Source organism: Onychomys torridus, chromosome 2 (genome assembly GCF_903995425.1).
Source record: "Onychomys torridus chromosome 2, mOncTor1.1, whole genome shotgun sequence".
Classification (NCBI taxonomy): domain Eukaryota; kingdom Metazoa; phylum Chordata; class Mammalia; order Rodentia; family Cricetidae; genus Onychomys; species Onychomys torridus.
The window spans coordinates 3,544,897-3,563,279 of record NC_050444.1 but is presented as its reverse complement, the minus strand read 5'-3'; positions in this window follow the sequence as shown (position 1 = coordinate 3,563,279).

Below are 18,383 nucleotides of genomic sequence, written 5' to 3'. Positions count from 1 at the left end.
AAGGCTGTTGGTGTCTTCGAAAGATCAGCAGCTTTTGTGCCCTGTTCTTGTACAATCTTGATGGCTGATGACTGTTCTTTATAATACCTTCTAATATTTTTCTCAGAAACGTGTTAGTTTATGGTTTGTTTCTGAGATTGGAGGAATGTTAATTGGGATATTTCATTGTTATAATAAATAATGTCCTCATAAATTCATAGTTGTATTAGTCACATATGGCTTTAATTTTCCTCTCTGTCCTTCTGGACCTATACATTTGTCCCAGCTTATGCTCATTTTCACTTGGGATAATATTCCAATCCCTAAAAGCTGAATATTTACCTTCTAAAGAGACCAATTTGTATGCCAAGGTTCTTGTGCAATTATTGTTACATCCATACCTGTGTCTTCAAGGCCTTTAATGAGTATGTCATTTATTCATATTTTAAATTTTGATCTTTGTTCATTTTTAGTAGTTTGCCAGAAAATTTACTTTATGGTTTCTCCTGAATTTTTTTGTTTTCTCTTTTTTGGCTGTTCTATCACCCTGAGCAGTATGATTTTTTTTTTTTTTTAAACAATAGGCTTTTGTTTCTTTAATTGCTCTGAGAAGGAGTTTCTTCTATGATGACAGTAAAGGACTGAACGGAATTTGACATGGGGGCCTGTGAGAAACTTCTCAGGGAATATCCCTATAGCAAAGGCAAGGGATTACCTGGTCTGTTCTTTGTTGATCTACATTCATTAATCTGTTGTCTACCTTTGCCACATCTTCTGTATAATCGAGAAGGGAGAGGCATTCCATTGGGATTATCCCTTGAAAAAACATTGTCACTATGAGATAATGCTTTTGTACATTGGTTTAATAAAATGCTGATTGGCCAGTAGCCACACAAAAAGTATAAGTGGGATGAGCAGACTAAAGGAATTCTGGGAAGAGGAATGGCCAGATTCAGGAGTCTCCAGCCAGCCACAGAGGAGGCAAGATGACAAGGCAGAACTGAGAAAAGGCAGCAACCCAAGTGGCTAAACATAGATAAGAATTATGTGTTAATTTAAGTGTAAGAGCTAATGGCCAAGCGGTTATAATTAATATAAGCCTCTGTGTGTTTACTTGGGGGATGTGAGTTGGAGAGATTTGTCCCAACCACCAACTGGCTGGGACACAAGAAAACTTCCAACTACACATTGTTTTTAGGATCACCCTGTTTACAGTCCCTTCTTAGGTGACCTTCTTTACCACAATTGAAACATTTGACATTACGGTTTTTCTACAAACCTGTGGAAATCACCTCTCCTATCCAAGCATCATCATGATCATGAGATTCAATATTAATTGTAACTTGGATCCTTTCCTCAAGGGTGCTGATTTTGCCTTTAATGGTTTAGTTACCCTTTTGCATTGAGTGTTAGCATTTTCAAAAGCCATAGATTCAAATCTTATCTGTCTAGCTTCTGAATTTGTTTTCATTCTATTTACCACTGTAGTCAGTCTTTGTAAGAAATCAGTGAAGGTTTCTTTGGGGCCCTGTATAACTTTTGTAAATGATTCTATTTTCTTTCCTACTTCTTTAATTCTGTCCCAAGCAATCAAGGCTGCCATGCAGCATTAAGCCAGGGTTTGGTCATCATATAAATATTGTCTTTATATATCAGCATAATCACCTCCAAGAAGTTGATCTTGGCAAATTGCAATACTTGTATCACTACTTCTTTGTTCAGTGGCCTCAGCCTCATCCTTACACCAGGCTCTCCATTGTAATTGGGGACCAGCCTCTAAGACGGCTGTAACCAATTCTCTCCAGTCTTGATTGGTAATTCTATTACAAGTTAATCATGAGTTTAACAACTGCCTCACAAAAGATGAGTGGATGCCATATAAGTCTATTGTATTGAATCTCCTTCAAATCTAACATTTGCACAGAAATCCTGTTGGCTCTTACACAGCCTTGAGGATATCTATCACTGGGTAGTTCCTGTAAGGTTACTGGATAAATTAAGGTTGGCTGTTTGAAAGCCTTAGGCTGTTTCTGTGTAACCTTATAATGCAATGTTGAGATTTGTTCTCCTTTAAATTCTTCTGTCTGGGTCCAAATATTTCTATGATCTGTTTTAACAAGTTTTTTTTTTTTTAAACTTTTATTTTGGCACTAATATTAACCAACTTTTTAAATGATAAAACAAAAATTATTGAACAAATCATATTGACATCACATCTATCCCATCAACATTAATTATCCTCTCTCTTAATTTTTCTATTTTTAAAGCATCAATTGTTATCATTTATCAGAGACCAAACGCCAACCATTGTAAAAATGTTTTTCTTTTTTTAAATGTGGGAACAAACTTTCTTTTAACTAATTCTGCCCTTTAAGAAATCCCAGTTGACTCACTAAATCTGCTGACAGTGACAATTCAGATGACATGTGGCAGCAGCCCAAGGGGACTCAAATAAAGCCAAAACCCACCAGGAGAGGAAAGAAACATAAGATCCAGCCATCTGTCCTGGGGAAGTGTGTGAAAATGGCTAACTCCTGTGGTTTTTGGACCCCCAAAGCCTATAGAGTTTGCTGCAGAGAGGCTGCAACAAAAGCTTAGCCAGCAGGTTAGGGAGTCTGGCCCAGGCAGGGTAGAGATTCTGGCCATGTGTAGCTTGGTCTTGAGCTGGGGCCTGCAAGGCCACAGGCAAACAGCTTTTTTTTTTTTTTTTTTTGTAAATTTGTGCCCCAACTTGGGGCTCTCGAATTTCCATAAAGCATAAAAGAGTTTTTAAAAGGCTTCTAAACACACAATAATGGAGTAAAAATCAGCTTCCTACTTATGTCTCTCATGTGGACCATGGCACAGAGATGCTGCAGCATTTGGGCTTGAACATAGCATGGAGGATTCCCATATCAATACACAGAGCTGTCTCTAAGTTGCACAGCATGCTGCATGGTGGATTTAGCTTTTACTCATACAGACAACAACGGTTTATGGATCAGATGCATGCTAAATGGTGGCAGCATGGACCCCAGAGTTGGGGTAAGCATGACTCTTCTGGGTACCTCTGCCACATTGGGAAATTGAAGTAGGTGGAGTCAGCAGCCAGTGCTGCTGCTTCAATGCTGCAGTTTGCAATGGTCAGAAAAGGATTATAGATACACAAAAGACAGATTCAGAAGGAATAAACCCCTAAATAGTTTACATTGTGTATAAAAATGTGCACAGGCTTGGAAGAGAGGAAAAGGAGAAAAGACAGTTATGTAAGGAAATAGATATTTAAAAAAATAAAGTCTTTAAGGAGACAGCAAATGTAATATAATAAGCCATGTAAAGATGAAAATCACACAAAGTGTCTGGATTATATTGTCTTTGGGATTTTTAACTGCAGAAAGACATTTGATTGTGAAGGCTGCTGAGTTAAACCAATATATATATTTTAAAGGTGTCTTGAATTTGGGTCTAAGGATACATTGCTTTGGAAAAGAGGATCTGCTTTTGTTTCCACAGAAGATGAGAACCAATGTATTGCTTCCAGGCTAATATGGTTTGATCATCCAAGACCCCTGAAAGATCTCCAATGACACCATGACCCAGATGATTCCACATCCAAAATCTTCTTTAAAGCAACTGACTGAGACGATACATTCTCACAGACTACTACAGCCAAAATATAATTCTTAATTTTCTCAGGATCCCCATAAGATTACCATCTCCTCTGATCAGCAGGAAGTAGTATGGGAAGCTATGCCTAAATTCCCAAAATGTTGTTTATAAATGTTTATTTTTACTTAAAGGGGTTGATTATAAATGCAATCTCTTTCTAAAGATGAAAAGGGGATATTATAGATATGATAGGCTGAAAGGATAGATTATTGAATCTACTTTTAAAGAGTAACAACTTCTTTAAAATGTTTTACATTGCTATAGATTTTAGTTTATTACAAATTTAAAGTTAATTTTGTTATACTGCATGCATATTTCTACTCTTGTTTTGAGTACTATGCTTATGCAGATCATTTAAAATTATATATAATTAAATACAGATTAATAGTCATCTAGGATAATCAAACTTAGTCATGTTAGTTAAGTTTTTTAGGTATACATAGATATATTTCAATTAGTTAGGTAATCTTCAAACACTTCAAAGACTTACAGAATATGGCATTTAAAATGTTTTAAAAACTTAGACTTTCTGGTGAGACATATCTGTTCCTGGCAGCACCAATTTACTTCAAAGATGATAGGCATCTAAGACACTCCATATGGAGTTTATCTTCTTCTTGGCCCAAAATGGCCTGCTAGGCAAAGAACTGTTCTTTCCTGGATTGCTTGACAGTTTGTTATATAGACTGGACATGCAGGACTCATGGAAAAATGACCACAAAATTTTGCCAAAACAAGGTAAGATGGTCTTTCAGGTTCCTGCTTCACAGAGGAGACTGCCAGACATTCTACAGGACACAGGGAGAAGCAACTACAAAACTCTAGGCTTGTAGGCTGAAGATGGATGCCTCAGTGCTGCAGAGTAACTTTGGGTGACTGTCCAGCCAGGCAGCTGTTTCTGTCATTCTAGATTTTTGGAAGTTGCTTACAATGCATTTCTTATTTATTTAGGTAATATTATATCCTTCTGGGGTCTTTGATGTAGTTGAAGACTAAATAGTTATGTTTCCTTGATTATGATAAAAAGATAAATTAGATATAAAACCTTAGACTCACAAATATAAGATAGATAGACTATTTCTTTAATTTTGCAGAATACAAATAGACTAGATATTATAATTCCTACTTGATAACTGTTCTATTATATGTAATTTTACTATGTTGAAGTTAAAACCTCCCATTTTGATTAGAGAAAAGGAGAAGTTCTGTGGGAAGTCTTTCTGTATGCTGTGAATATGTTGTTTCCATTGGCTAATAAATAAAGCTGTTTTGGCCTATTGCAAGGCAGCTTAGAGGCCGGCAGAAAATCCAAGTAGAAATATGGAAAGAAAGGAGAATAGGAAGAGATGCCTAGCTGCCACCCAAGGAGCAGCAAGATGCCAGCAGACTGGTAACACCACGGTCATGTTGCAAAACATAGATTAATAGAAATGAGTTAATTTAAGATGAAAGAGCTAGCTAGTAAGAAACCTGCCATAGGCCATATGGTTTATAAACAATATTAAGCCTCTGAGTGATTATTTTATAAGCAGCTGTGGGACCATGGGGCCATGTGAGACTGGAGAAACTTACCACTGCAGAATAGAATATCATTAGGAGTAATTTTATTGTTACTTTCTAATTTGTTTTTTGTTTGTTTGTTTGTTTTTTGTTTTTTGTTTTTTAAGACCAGGAGTATTTGGTTTTATCCAGGTTTCTGGGCTATCTAGTCACTGGTTCTTGGTCACCCAAGCAGTGTCAGTTATGGGTTCCATCTCATGGAGTGTGCCTTAAGCCAAATCAAATGTTGATTGATTATCCCAAGCTTTATGCCATCATTAAGCTGGCATATTCTGCAGTCAGGACAGCATTGTAGATCAAAGGGTTTGGGGCTGGATTGTTTTTCTTTTGGTAGACTACTGAGTACCTCCCCATACCAAAGACACTAGAACATAGGGGTGAAGGTTCTATGTAGGCACCAGCTTGACATCTTCATGTTCAATGAATTAAGTGGATGTAGTCTTCAGCAACGGGGCCTTGCCAGTATGTGGAGAGCAACCTATTATCTTGGCAAATAGCCTATGTTGTTTGGGGATTTCTGTGTCACCCCCTTTGGCCAACAACTCAATCGAATATAACCCAGTACTGTTACTGAGCTTTCTTTGGAAACAATAGATAGCCAGTTGGGATTCTCTTTCTCCATTATTTGAAGAGTTCATTTGGATTGCCTTCATATATTTTAGGAAGTTTCTACTGCACTAGGTTTTCATATCATCCCTCAAATGCTCCTCAATTCTAGCTGTCTCCCAGTATTCCCTTCTCCTCCACATGGGATCCTTCCATTTTTCATGTTTCCTTCCCCCAGTCTACCCATAAACTCTATTTATCCCTCCCAGGGAGATCTATAATTTCCTCCTAGCCTCCCTTCCTCTGTACCTAACCTCTCTGGGTCTAAAGGTTATAGCTCATTTGTCATTTGCTTAATGGGTAATATCCACATATAAGTGAAAATATACCATATATTTCTGGGTCTGGGTTACCTCAATCAGGATAATTTTTTTCTAGTTCCACCTATTTGCCTGCAAATTTCCTGATGTCATTTTTTTCTAACAGCTGAATAACATTTCATCATGTAAATGTACCACATTTTCTTTTCTTTTTTCCGCTCAACATAGTATTTTTACTAATTTTTTGGGAATTTCACATAATATACCCTGGTTATATTCCTTTCCCAGTCTTCCCTGGTCCATTACACCACCCCTGTGACCCAACCCACCCATACCTCCCAAAAAAAGAAAAGCAAAAAACAAAAAAACCAACCAAACAAACAAACAAAAAAAAAAAAAAAAACAAAAAAAAACCCAAAAAAACTAAATACAATTTCTTTGCCAAGATACTCATGGAGTATGATCAGACTCCCAGGTACCACAATTTCTTTATCTATTGTTCTATTGAGCGACATATAGGTTATTTCCAATTTCTGGCTATTATGAATAAAAGAGCAATGAACATGATTGAGCAAGTGTCCTTGTGGTAGGGGGAAGCATCCTTTGGGTGTATGCCCAAGACTGGTATAGCTGGACCTTGAAGTAGATTGATTGCCATCTTTCTGAGGAACCATCATACTGATTTCTATAGTAGCTATATAAGCTTGCATTCACACCAGCAATGGATGAGTATTTTCCTTTACTTTATGTCTCATAAGCATGAGCTGTCACTTGTGTTACTGATTTTAGCCATTCTGAGAGGTGTAAGATGAAATCTCAAAGTAGTTTTGATTTGTATTTCCCTGATGGCTAAGGATGTTGAACATTTCTTTAAATGTTTCCCAACCATTTGAGTTTCCTCTATAGAGAAGTCTCTGTTTAGATGTGTACCCCATTTTAAAATTGGATTATTTTGTTTTTTGAATTCCTTATGTATTTTTGGATATTAGTCCTCTATTCAGTATGGAGTTGGTAAAAATCATTTTCCATTCTGTAGGCTGCTGCTTTGTCCAAATGATAGTGTCTTTTGCTTTACAGTTCTTGCTTTTCAGTTTCATGAGGTCTCATTTATTAACTGTTGTTCTTAGTGCCTGTGCTAATGATATTCTGTTCAGAAAGTCGTGTGTGTGTGTGTGTGTGTGTGTGTGTGTGTGTGTGTGTGTGTGTTCAAGGCTATTCCCCACTTTCTTTTCTATCAGGTTCAGTGTACTGATTTTGTGTTGAGGTTTTTGATTTTTTGATCCATTTGGAATTGAGTTTTGTGTAAGGTGTTAAGTGTGGATCTATTTGCTTCTACATGCCAACATCCAGTTAGATCAGCACCATTTATTGAAGATGATTTTTCCCATTGTGTATTTCTGGTTTGTTTATCAAAAATTTAGTGTCAATAGGTGTGTAGATCACATCTAGGTGTTGGAGTTGGTCCCATTAATTAACCAGTCTTGTTTTTATGCCAATTCCATACAGTTTTTTTAAATTAATATAGCTCAGTAGAAAAGTGTGAAACCAGGGATGGGAATACCTCTGGAAGTTCTTTTATTGTAGAGGATTATTTTAGCCATTCTGTTTTTGTTGTTGTTTTTTACATAGGAAATTGAGTGTTGGTTGTTCCTTTCAAGGTCTGTAGCTAATTGTGTTGGAAACTTGATGGGGGTTGTGTTGAATCTGTAGATTTTTGTTGGTAAGATGGGCATTTTACTATGTAAATCCTACTGATCCATGAGTGTAGGAGATTTTCCATTTTCTGATTATTTTCTTCAATTTCTTTCTTTAAGGACTTGAAGTTTTTATCACTCAAGTCTTTCACTTGTTAGGTTATTATTACTCTATAATATTTTATATTATTTAAGGATATTGTGAGATATGTTGTTTCCATGATTTCTTCCTCAGTCCATTTGTCCTTTGTATGTAGGAGGGCTACTACTGATTTTTGTGAGTTAATTTTGTAACTAGCTACTTTGCTGAAGGTATTTATCAGCCTTAGGAGTTCCCTGGTAGAATTTTTAGGATCACTTATGTATTCTACATATCATCTACAAGTAAAGATACTTTGACTTCTTCCTTTTTAATTTGTATCTTCTTGGTTTTCCTCACTTGTCTTATAGCTGTAGCTAAGATTTCAAGTATTATATTGAATAGGTATGGAAAGAGTGGACAACCTTGTCTTGTTCCTGATTTTAGTGGAATTGCTTTGGTTTACCTCCATTTAAGTTGATGTTGGCTATGGGAGTTGCTATAAACTGCCTTTATTATGTTTAGGTATGTCTTTGACTTTTATCATGAAGGAGTATTAAATTTGTCAAAGGTCTTTTCTGCATCTAATGAGATGATTGTGTGGGTTTGTCTTTTCATACTTTGAACCATCCCTGCATTTCTCAAATGAAGCTACTTAATCATGGTGGGTGATCTTTTTTGATGTGTTCTTGGATTTGTTTTGCATGTGTTTATTGAGTATTTTTGAATCTATACCATATGGAAAATTGGTCTGTAATTCTTTTTCTTTTTTCGGGTCTTTATGCCATTTAGGTACCAGGATAACTGGGAATGAATAAAACTAATTAGGCAATGTTTTTTTTTTTAATGGAATAATTTGAAGCATATTGGCATTAACTCTTCTTTGAACATCAGGTAGAGTTCTGTGCTAAAACCATCTGAACATGGATTTTGTTTGGGACTTAATGACTGCTGCTTCACTAGGCATTATGTGTGTTTAATTGCTTTCTGATCTTGATTTAAGTTTAATAAATGGTATTTATTGAGAAAATTATCCATTGCTTTTCTATTTTCCAATTTGGAGTACAAGATTTCCTTGCCATACTCAATGAAAAAACTTCACCACCCATCCTAGCTCCAGCAGTCTCTCCCCATCCATGGAAGCCCCAGCATCCAGTCAGCAGGCAAGACTCCTTTGGCTAGGCTGCTCCACTACCATCCCCAGTGGCATAAGAGTCACAGCCCTACCTGCACCTATTGGAGGAAGAGGTGAATAGCTGGTCTCCTGGCTGGGCAGCCCTATCCTCTAGGCCCTAGGTCCCAGAGCACATCTGTGTCCCTTCCCCAGCCATTGCAGTCCCAGCAGCTGATCAGTAGGGAAGATTCCTGTGGCCAGTCTGCTCTACCACCATCTGCAAAAGTATCAGAGGCCCCCTGGAGGCACAAGCTCTACCAGCACTGTTTGGAGAAAGAGCAGCCATGGAGGCACAAGCACAAAATGCACAGATTGGAGGAAGAATCAACACCTGTACCTATAATTACCCCAACCCCAGATGGGTTGATGGCAGTGTAAGAATACATTCAACAACATAAAGAGAAATATGGAACCACCAGAAACTAGTGATTCTATAACAGCAAGACCTGAACACCCCAATGCAGATGAAGCAGAAGAAAACAACCTTAAAAGTAACTTCGTGAAGATAATAGAGGCCTTTTAAGAGGAAAGGAAAAATTCCCTTAAAGAAACTGAGGAAAAGACAAACAAAAAATTGGAAGAGATCAATAAATCCCTTCAAGAAAGCCAAGAAAAAGCAATCAAACAGGTGAAGAAAACAGTACAAGACTTGAAAATTGAGATAGGGATAATAAAGAAAACAAAAACTGAGGGAATTCTGGAAATGGAAAAATCTGGGTAAATGAACAGAACTACAGATAAAGCATAACCAACAGAATGTAAGAGACAGAAGAGAGAATCTTAGGCATTGAAGATATGATAGAAGAAATAGATTCATTGGACAAACAAAATGTCAAATCTAACAAATTCTTAACACAAAACATCCAGGAAATCTGGGACATATGAAAAGACCAAACCTAAGATTACTAGGGATAGAAGGAGAAGAATTTCAGCTCAAAGGCACAGAAAACATATTCAACAAAATCATAAAGTTAAACTTTTCCAACCTATAGAAGGACATGAAGCTTACAGAACACCTAATAGACTGGACCAAAAAAATTCCCTTACCACATAATCAAAATACTAAACATACAGAAAAAAAAAAACATTAAGAGCTGCAAGAAAGAGCTTGTTCTAGACAGACATTTTGCAGACACTAAGAGACAATGGATTCCAGCCTACGCTACTATACCCAGCCAAACTTTCAATCACCATAGACAGAGAAAACAAGATATTCCATGACAATCCAGATTTAAACAACACTTAACCATAAATCCAGCCCCACAGAAAGTACTAGAAGGAAAACCCAACCCAAGGAAGTTAGCTATACCCACAACAACACAGGCAATAGATAATCTCATACTAGCCAATCCCAAAGAAGGGAAACACACACACACACACACACACACACACACACACACACACACACTACCACCACCACCACCAAAACCAAAAAAATAACAGGAATTAGCAATCACTGGTCATTAATATCTCTTAATATCAATGGACTCAATTTGCCAATAATAAGACAGGTTAACAGAATGGATACAAAAACAAGATCCATCCTTCTGCTGCATACAAGAAACATACCTCAACTTCAAAGACCAACATTACCTCAGTATGGTGATATATTGTGTCACTATATTAAACATAGAAGTCAGGCAATGGCAGCACACCTTTTTTTTTTTTTTTGAGCTGAGGATCAAACTCAGGGCCTTGCACTTGCTAGACAAGTGCTCTATCACTGAGCTAAATCCCCAAGCCAGCACACACCTTTTATCCTAGCATTCAGGAGGCAGAGATCCAACTAGATCCCTAAATTCAAGGCCACATTGGGAACAGAGCCAAGCGTAGTGGCACATGCATTAAATTCTAACATTAATTAACTGTTATGGTTTGAAGGTCTGCAGAGCTGAGCAGAAAGAGGAAGCGATGTAGGTGGGCAGAGAGAGGAAGTGAGATGCAGAACAGAAAGGCATATAGGCATGGGTATACAAGAAGTAGATCTCTTTGGAAGATGAGGAGTTGGTGAGGTGAAGTTGGCTGTGGCTTTTCATATTCCTCTGATCTCTCAGTTTTTATCCCAATATCTGGCTCTGGGTATTTTATTAATAAGACCATTTAGTAATTGATCTTGCACCTCAGAGTAAAGGGTTGAGAAAAGATTTTCCAATCAAATGAACTTAAAATACAAGATGGTGTAGCTATCCTAATATCTAACAAAATAGACTTCAAACTAAAATTAATAAAAAGAGATGGAGAAGGACATTTAATATTCACCATGGGAAAAATCCATCAAAATGAAGTTTCAGTTCTGAACATTTATGCCCCCAAATACAAGGGCACCCACATTTGTAAAAGAAACATTACTAAAGCTTAAATCACACATCAAATACCCCAACTATTAGTGGGAGACTTCAACATTCCACTCCTACCAATGGACAGATCTGTCAGACAGAAACTTAATAGAGAAATAAGGGAACTAAAAGATGTTATGAATCAAATAGACTTAACAGACATCTACAGAACATCCCACCAATATACAAAAGAATATACTTTCTTCTCAGCACCCCATGGAACCTTCTTTAAAATTGACCACATACTCAGTTACAAAGCAAATCTCAACAGATATGAGAAAATTGGAATAACCCACTGTATCTTATCTGATCACCATGGCTTAAAGTTCGAATTCAACAAAAACAAAAATTACAGAAATCCTACAATCTCTTGGAAACTGAACAATGCTCAACTGAATCAGCACTGAGTCAAGAAAGAAATAAAGAAAGAAATTAAAGAGTTCATTTAATTCAATGAAAATGATTGCACAACATACCCAAACTTATGGGACACTATGAAAGCAATGCTAAGAGGAAAGTTCATAGCACTAAGTGCCTACATAAAACATTTGAAGAAATCTCATACTAGCAACCTAACAGCACACCGGAAAGCTCTAGACCAAAAAGAAGCAAACTCACCCAAGACGAGTAGAGGTCAGGAAATAATCTGAGGACTAAAATCAATAAAATAGAAACAAAGAGAACAATACAGAGAACCAATGAAACAAAGAGTTGGTTCTTTGAGAAAATCAACAAGATAGACAAGCCCTTATCCAAACTAACAAAAAATCAGAGAGATAACATTTAAATTAACAAAATAAAAAATCAAAAGGGGAGCTGGGTGGTGGTGGTGCACACCCTTAAATCCCAGCACTCAGGAGGCAGAACCAGGTGGATCTCTGTGGGTTTGAGGCCAGCCTGGTCTTCAGAGCGAGATCCAGGACAGGCACCAAAACTACACAGAGAAACCCTGTATTGATAAACCAAAAAAGAAAAAAAAAAGGAAAAAAGAAAAAAGAAATGGGGGACTTAACAACAGACACTGAGGAAATCTAGAAAATCATTAGGTCACACTTCAAAAGCCTGTACTCCACAAAATGGAAATATCTGAAAGAAATGCACAATTATTTGGATAGGTAATGCTTACCAAAATTAAATCAAGACCAAATAAACAACTTAAATAGACCCATAACCCCCAAAGAAATAGAAGCAGTCGTTAAAATCCTCCCAACCAAAGAAAGCCCAGATCCAGATGGTTTCAGTGCAGAATTCTACCAGATTTCAAAGAAGAACAAATACCTATACTCCTCAAATTGTTCCACACAATAGAAATAGAAGGAACATTGCCAAACTCGTTTTATGAAGCTACAGTCACACTGATACCCAAACCACATAAAAATACAACAAAGAAAGAGAATTACAGACCAATCTCCCTCATGAACATCAATGCAAAAATACTCAATATAATACTGTAGTTAGATTTTCCTGCCAGGTCCAGTCAGGACAAATCTCTCTTACCCGCCAGTCCCATAGTCACTCAGACCCAACCAAGAAAGCACATAGAAACTTACATTGTTTACAAACTGTATGGCTGTGGCAGGCTTTTCGTTATCTATTTTTTTTTTATCTTAAATTAACCCATTTTTGTTAGTTTATACTTTGCCACATGGCTTGTGGCTTACCGGTGTCTTTACATGTTGCTTCTCATGGTGGCAGCTGGCGGTGTCTCTCTCCAACCTTCTACTTCCCAGAATTCTCTTCTCTCTTGTCCCGCCTATACTTCCTGCCTGGCCATTGGCCAATCAGAACTTTATTTACACAGAGCAATATCCACAGCATAATACTGGCAAGCTAAATCCGTGAACACATAAAAAAAAAAAATCCTCTACTATGGTCAAGTAAGCTTCATACCAGAGATGTAGGGATGGTTCAACATATAAAAATCTATGAATGTAATACACCATATAAACAAATTGAAAGAAAAAAACCACATGATCATCTCATTGTATGCTAAAAACGCCTTTGAAAAAATCCAACACCCCTTCATGATAAAGGTCTTGGAGCAAACAAGGATACAAGGAACATACGTAAACATAATAAAGGCAATTTACAGCAAGCTGACAGCCAACATCAAACTAAATGAGAGAAACTCACAGTGATTCCATTAAAAGCAGGAACAAGACAAGGCTGTGAAATTTCTCCCTATCTATTCAATATAGTACTTGAAGTTCTAGCTAGAGCTATAAGACAACAAAAAGAGATCAAGGGTGTTGTGAAATGGCACATGAGAGGCCTTGGTGGGTTTGAGTCAAGGTGCCATGTAGATGCAGTGGGTGACAGTGTGGCATGGTGGGAAGTTTCACAATGCAGACATGGCATCCATGTGGAAAGTTTCATTATTAAAGGGAGAAGGGAGAGGGAAGAGAGAAAAAAGGGATACAGAGAGAAAGAGAGAGAAAAGGAAAGCAGAAGTGTGTGCAACCTCATGAAGAGAGAGAGGAAGAGAGGAAAAAGAAGGGAATGGGGAAGGGTTTTCTCTTAAGGGAGGTTATATGTAAGATGATGTCAGGATGCTGGGTGGGTCCTAACACTCCTCCCTTTTTGGTTATTATAAAAAGATGAGTAATGGATAGCAAGTGGGGAAGATGAGGGTGCCAAATTATTGAGATTGACTCCTGTTGATTTTGGGCCAAAGTGGGGAGGGGGAAGTTGGGAGTGATACACAGTGGGAGGTGTGAGTGAAGAAGCATTCAGTTAGCTGTCCTCCTGGAGACCCCTTGAGGAATTTGAGAAGGCAGGTTACTAGGGAAAAAATAGATGGTTATCATTGGCCTCATAGGCAGGGCTAGCCATGGGAAGAGTGATAACTGCCAGGAAGAATGGGATGGAGAAATGCCCTGGTGTACAGAAGAGGCAAGGGTAGATGAGCCAGACAAAAGAGCAGATATGCTCTTGAGTCTGGAGTGGTGGTACCAGCAGTGATATTCCAGGAGCTTTGGGGAATAGCACACCACATCAAGAGTACAGGAACCATCACACCTGCTGTTTCTCTGGAGGTGGGAAATGCTCCCATCCATCCTGCAAAAGTGTCAGTGAATTAGGAGATAATGGAATGTTTATGAGTGGGTATGTGGGTGAAACCAAACTGCTGGTATTTGCCTGGTTGGTGTCCTTGGTTGGTGCAACAGCTGGTGGTGTATCTGGAGGACTTTTGAGGGTCTGTCCTTGACATGCATCTGGCAGGAGGGGTGGAGCTGTACAGGAACTTGTGTCTGTAAAACAATTTGAACAGATTTACATCTTGGTGTCATAGTAAAAGCTATGTCTTTGGGCTAAAAAGCATGAACATTTTTTTAGGCCTGGTTTCAGCCCAATGGAACACATCCTTAAATCTATAACCAGAGAAAATTTACTGGATGGAAGTGGTTGGGTGAGTGAAGGAGGAGGAGGGAGGCTTCTCTACTCTCTCCAATGCTAACCTGTCTCTAAAAGCTGGGATCAGTAAAGCCCACAGAAGTTTAAGGACACCTAAGACTGTCTCAGTGCTCCATCAGTTTACCAAAACTGCATTTACCAATACTAAAACTTTGACCCTCTGAATTTACATACGAAACTGGTTTATCCTGTACCATGAAGGCTGTGAATGAGGCACACCTGTCTGTACTTTTAATAGGAAATTTATTAATGAGTTATCAAGCTGCTTGTAGCCTTGCGGGGGGGGGGGGAGAGCTGTAAAACTGGCAAATCCTGGTCATCAAACACCATCAGATCTGAGAAGGATGAGTAAGTGAACAGGACTGAGACAGCTTTCCAGCTTTGTGGGCAGTCCCAGGTTTTTCTTAAATGGGAAGGAGGGGGTCCCATCTACCCCTATGACAGAAATTGGTAAGGAAACTGTGGGACCTGAGGAAGAAGTTAAAACAGAGTATGTAGCTCCTGAGTCCAGTAAAAGGTCAATGGACTTACCTACTACCTGCAGCATCACCCCAGGCTTGGAGAGGGAATGGGAGTCACCAAGGCTAGGTGCTGTCAGTCCTCCACAAGGCTTAAGAGTTCAAAGGCGGAGAGAGTCTGATGCCAGTGTTGGTGATGCTGGACTGGATCTCCATGGCATAGAAGACAAACCTGCACAGGGCATTCCGATTTCCAGTGTCCAGGCTGTCAACAGACAGGGCATAGCCTCATTGGCAGCTGAGAGTCAGGGTAATGCTGTGACCAGTGGCCCCAGGCTTCATTTGATGCAGGCTCCTGGAAGAGTTGACTTGGGCTCAGCTCTGGTCGGATAGAGCCTCATAGTTGACTTCCCATATCCTTCATGTGTGGGGGGGATGGTAGCCTCAGGGTAGCTGTTAAGGTATGGGCTTGGAGCATAGCCTTCTTTTGCAGCTGGGCCCATTGGGAAGTCTCAGCTGTCTGTTTTCAGGTGTTAAAAAGTCATTTTCACGAAGTCCTATATGGGAATTGGGGAACCTCCTCATTTCCTTCAAAGCTTACCAATATGTAAGTAAAAGTGAGACAGTTAGGCATAAATTGGTCTTTGTTAGCCTGAATAGATCTTAGATGAGGAGAGACATTTTTATATCTTTGTCATTGTTATGAATATCACCAATATAAATACTTGACACTTAGGTGGTCCTAGGCTACCCCTGTAAAAAGAAGCAGGATCATTAAGGTGCTAGCTAAAGCAGACACGAAGGTGGTTCTCTAAAATATGACAAGAAATCCAAGTCAAAACAGTTTCTAAAATGTCATCCATCATTTGTAATGAAATTTTACTGAGCAGTGATCATTTTCTAGGAAGAAACTTTAGAATTTATAAATTTGAGAGACATTTATATAGAAGGGAAAGTGAAATCATGTCTTGCTTCCTTGACGCTGCTGGAGCTTGTTGGCCTTTCTATTTTAAAAGATGCACAAAGTGGCCTTTCCACCACACATTGTAACTGACCAGTCATGAATATCAGATCCCAGAAGGTCTCCACTTAAAATAATCTCTTTTCCTTCCTATTAATCTACTTCTGAGTTATTGGTGTGAACTATCATATAATTAAAATTTCAATAATTTTGTAACCTCCAGCTGTCACATCTTGGAAAGCACAGTGCCAATTATTAATGCATTTGATCTGTGTGAATATTACTTAAAACATTCTCTGTTCTCATCATTTGCCTTTGATAATAGATAATGTTTGAATCTAAAATTTGAAATCTCTGTTAGTAGGTGGCAAAGTTGCTTGAACTGTGTGATGAAATCTTTTTAGTTTGAAATTTCACTCATTTTGCTGCATACAATGTTCTGTTCTGGTTAAGAGATCTTCTTTAACTTCCCTAACCAGCCAGCAGTGAAAAAGTCAGCTGGAAACATAAAAGAACTCTGAATACTTTTGTGTTCCTTAACATTGTGTGAAAACATGACAACAGGTTCACATTGTCTTCTAGCTCTTCAAAGAATGTTTATTATTCTTTCAAAAACAGGATAAAAGTGGGTGTTAGGCAGTTTGTATCCAGAAATGAGCTCAAGATGAACTATAGGAGGATTTCTGGCAGTTAGATTGTTGTACCCGTTTTACAAAATCTCCAGAGACCACCAAGGAGCCAGTTTCTGATGCAAGCACGTAAGGGTCCTTTATCGTCAGGTTTGAACCTGGGCCACCACATGGTAGATGGAGGGAAATGCAGAGGCAGTAGGCCCAGGGGTAGAGAGGTTTTTTGTTTTTTGTTTTTTGTTTTTTGTTTTTTGTTTTTTTTTAAAATAGAGAAACACCATAAGCTTGAAATTATATGCTTTGGCAACTTGGGGTTGGGTAGAAGGGATATGGGGCAAGGTGATTTTTGGAAACTATTGGTCTAGACTTCTCAGCATGAAACTGCATTTGAAACTATTGGACTGGACTTTTTTGGTGGGGAATCACAACTTGCTGAGCAGGAATATCTTGGCTGCTCAAAAGGATTATCTAGATATCGTCAAGGGCTATAAAGCATAGACAGAATGTCTATAGGAGCATACTGCCCTGTATCTGTTTGAGTTGTCATGGCACATTCCTGAGGTCCTTCCTGGAACTGAGTACAGCAGATGATCTAAGATGGTGGCCCTTCCCTAAGATGGAGTCTGTATTGCCTTCACATTCCCCCCTTCACAAGTACCAATGACAGGACTCAATTACGAGTGCTACATATCCAGAGGTTCAAGGGTATTGGGACCTAAGAACCATTAGCTAACAGATTTTTCTAGGGCAGTGACATCTGTATCTGTCATCATTCTTAAGGCCCTGTAGTTCTGATCTTTGAGTACTACCTCTTTGGTTCTTCACAAAGAAGGATAAATGTCTTATCTTATTGCAGAACCATTTTAGTTAATAAATTTATCAATTGAAAATTCTGAACCTATTTTCCTAGTATGTCAATGAGCATTATAGTTGGCCATTTTGCCTCTATGCTAAGGAGTTTCCTTTTGACCTAACATTTCAGCCTTATTCTGGACAGGAACATGGAATGGTGTATTTTCTTCTGAAACTGCTTCAAGGTGCCTTTGGGGTGTTGTTGCCAGGGCTCCAAAAAGGCTGAAAGGCTGGTCAAAGGCTGGGCAATGGGACATTCATCAGAATTATGTGGCCATTTGACCCAGCTGTAAAGACAGGGAACAATCACATTGGCTGGGCTGGTCCACAGCAGCTTTTAGCAATTCCAGAGCTCATAGTTATCTAGAGCAGTGTAGTCAGCAATTGAAGCTCAAATGGATATCTGTTGAGACAAATTTAAACAAGGAACAGAAGTTAAAATTTTTGAACTTGTTTGGAACCCTTAGGCCCATATCCTTAGTAATTGGGAAGAGCAGGTGCCAAGGACAGTTTTAAGAGCCATGCCACATTGCCTGCCTGAGTTAAGTTTCTGTTGTCCAATACTGAGCCACTAACCAGAAACTTTTGACATGCCTGGACAAGTCCTGAGTTATTAGAAAATAACTTAACATTTCCTTATTCTCCTGCCAAGCCTGCTTAATCTGAAGTTATTGGCAAAAAGATTAAAAATTTTTTCCAGTATATCCTGGGCCACTAGCAGTTTTTATAAATT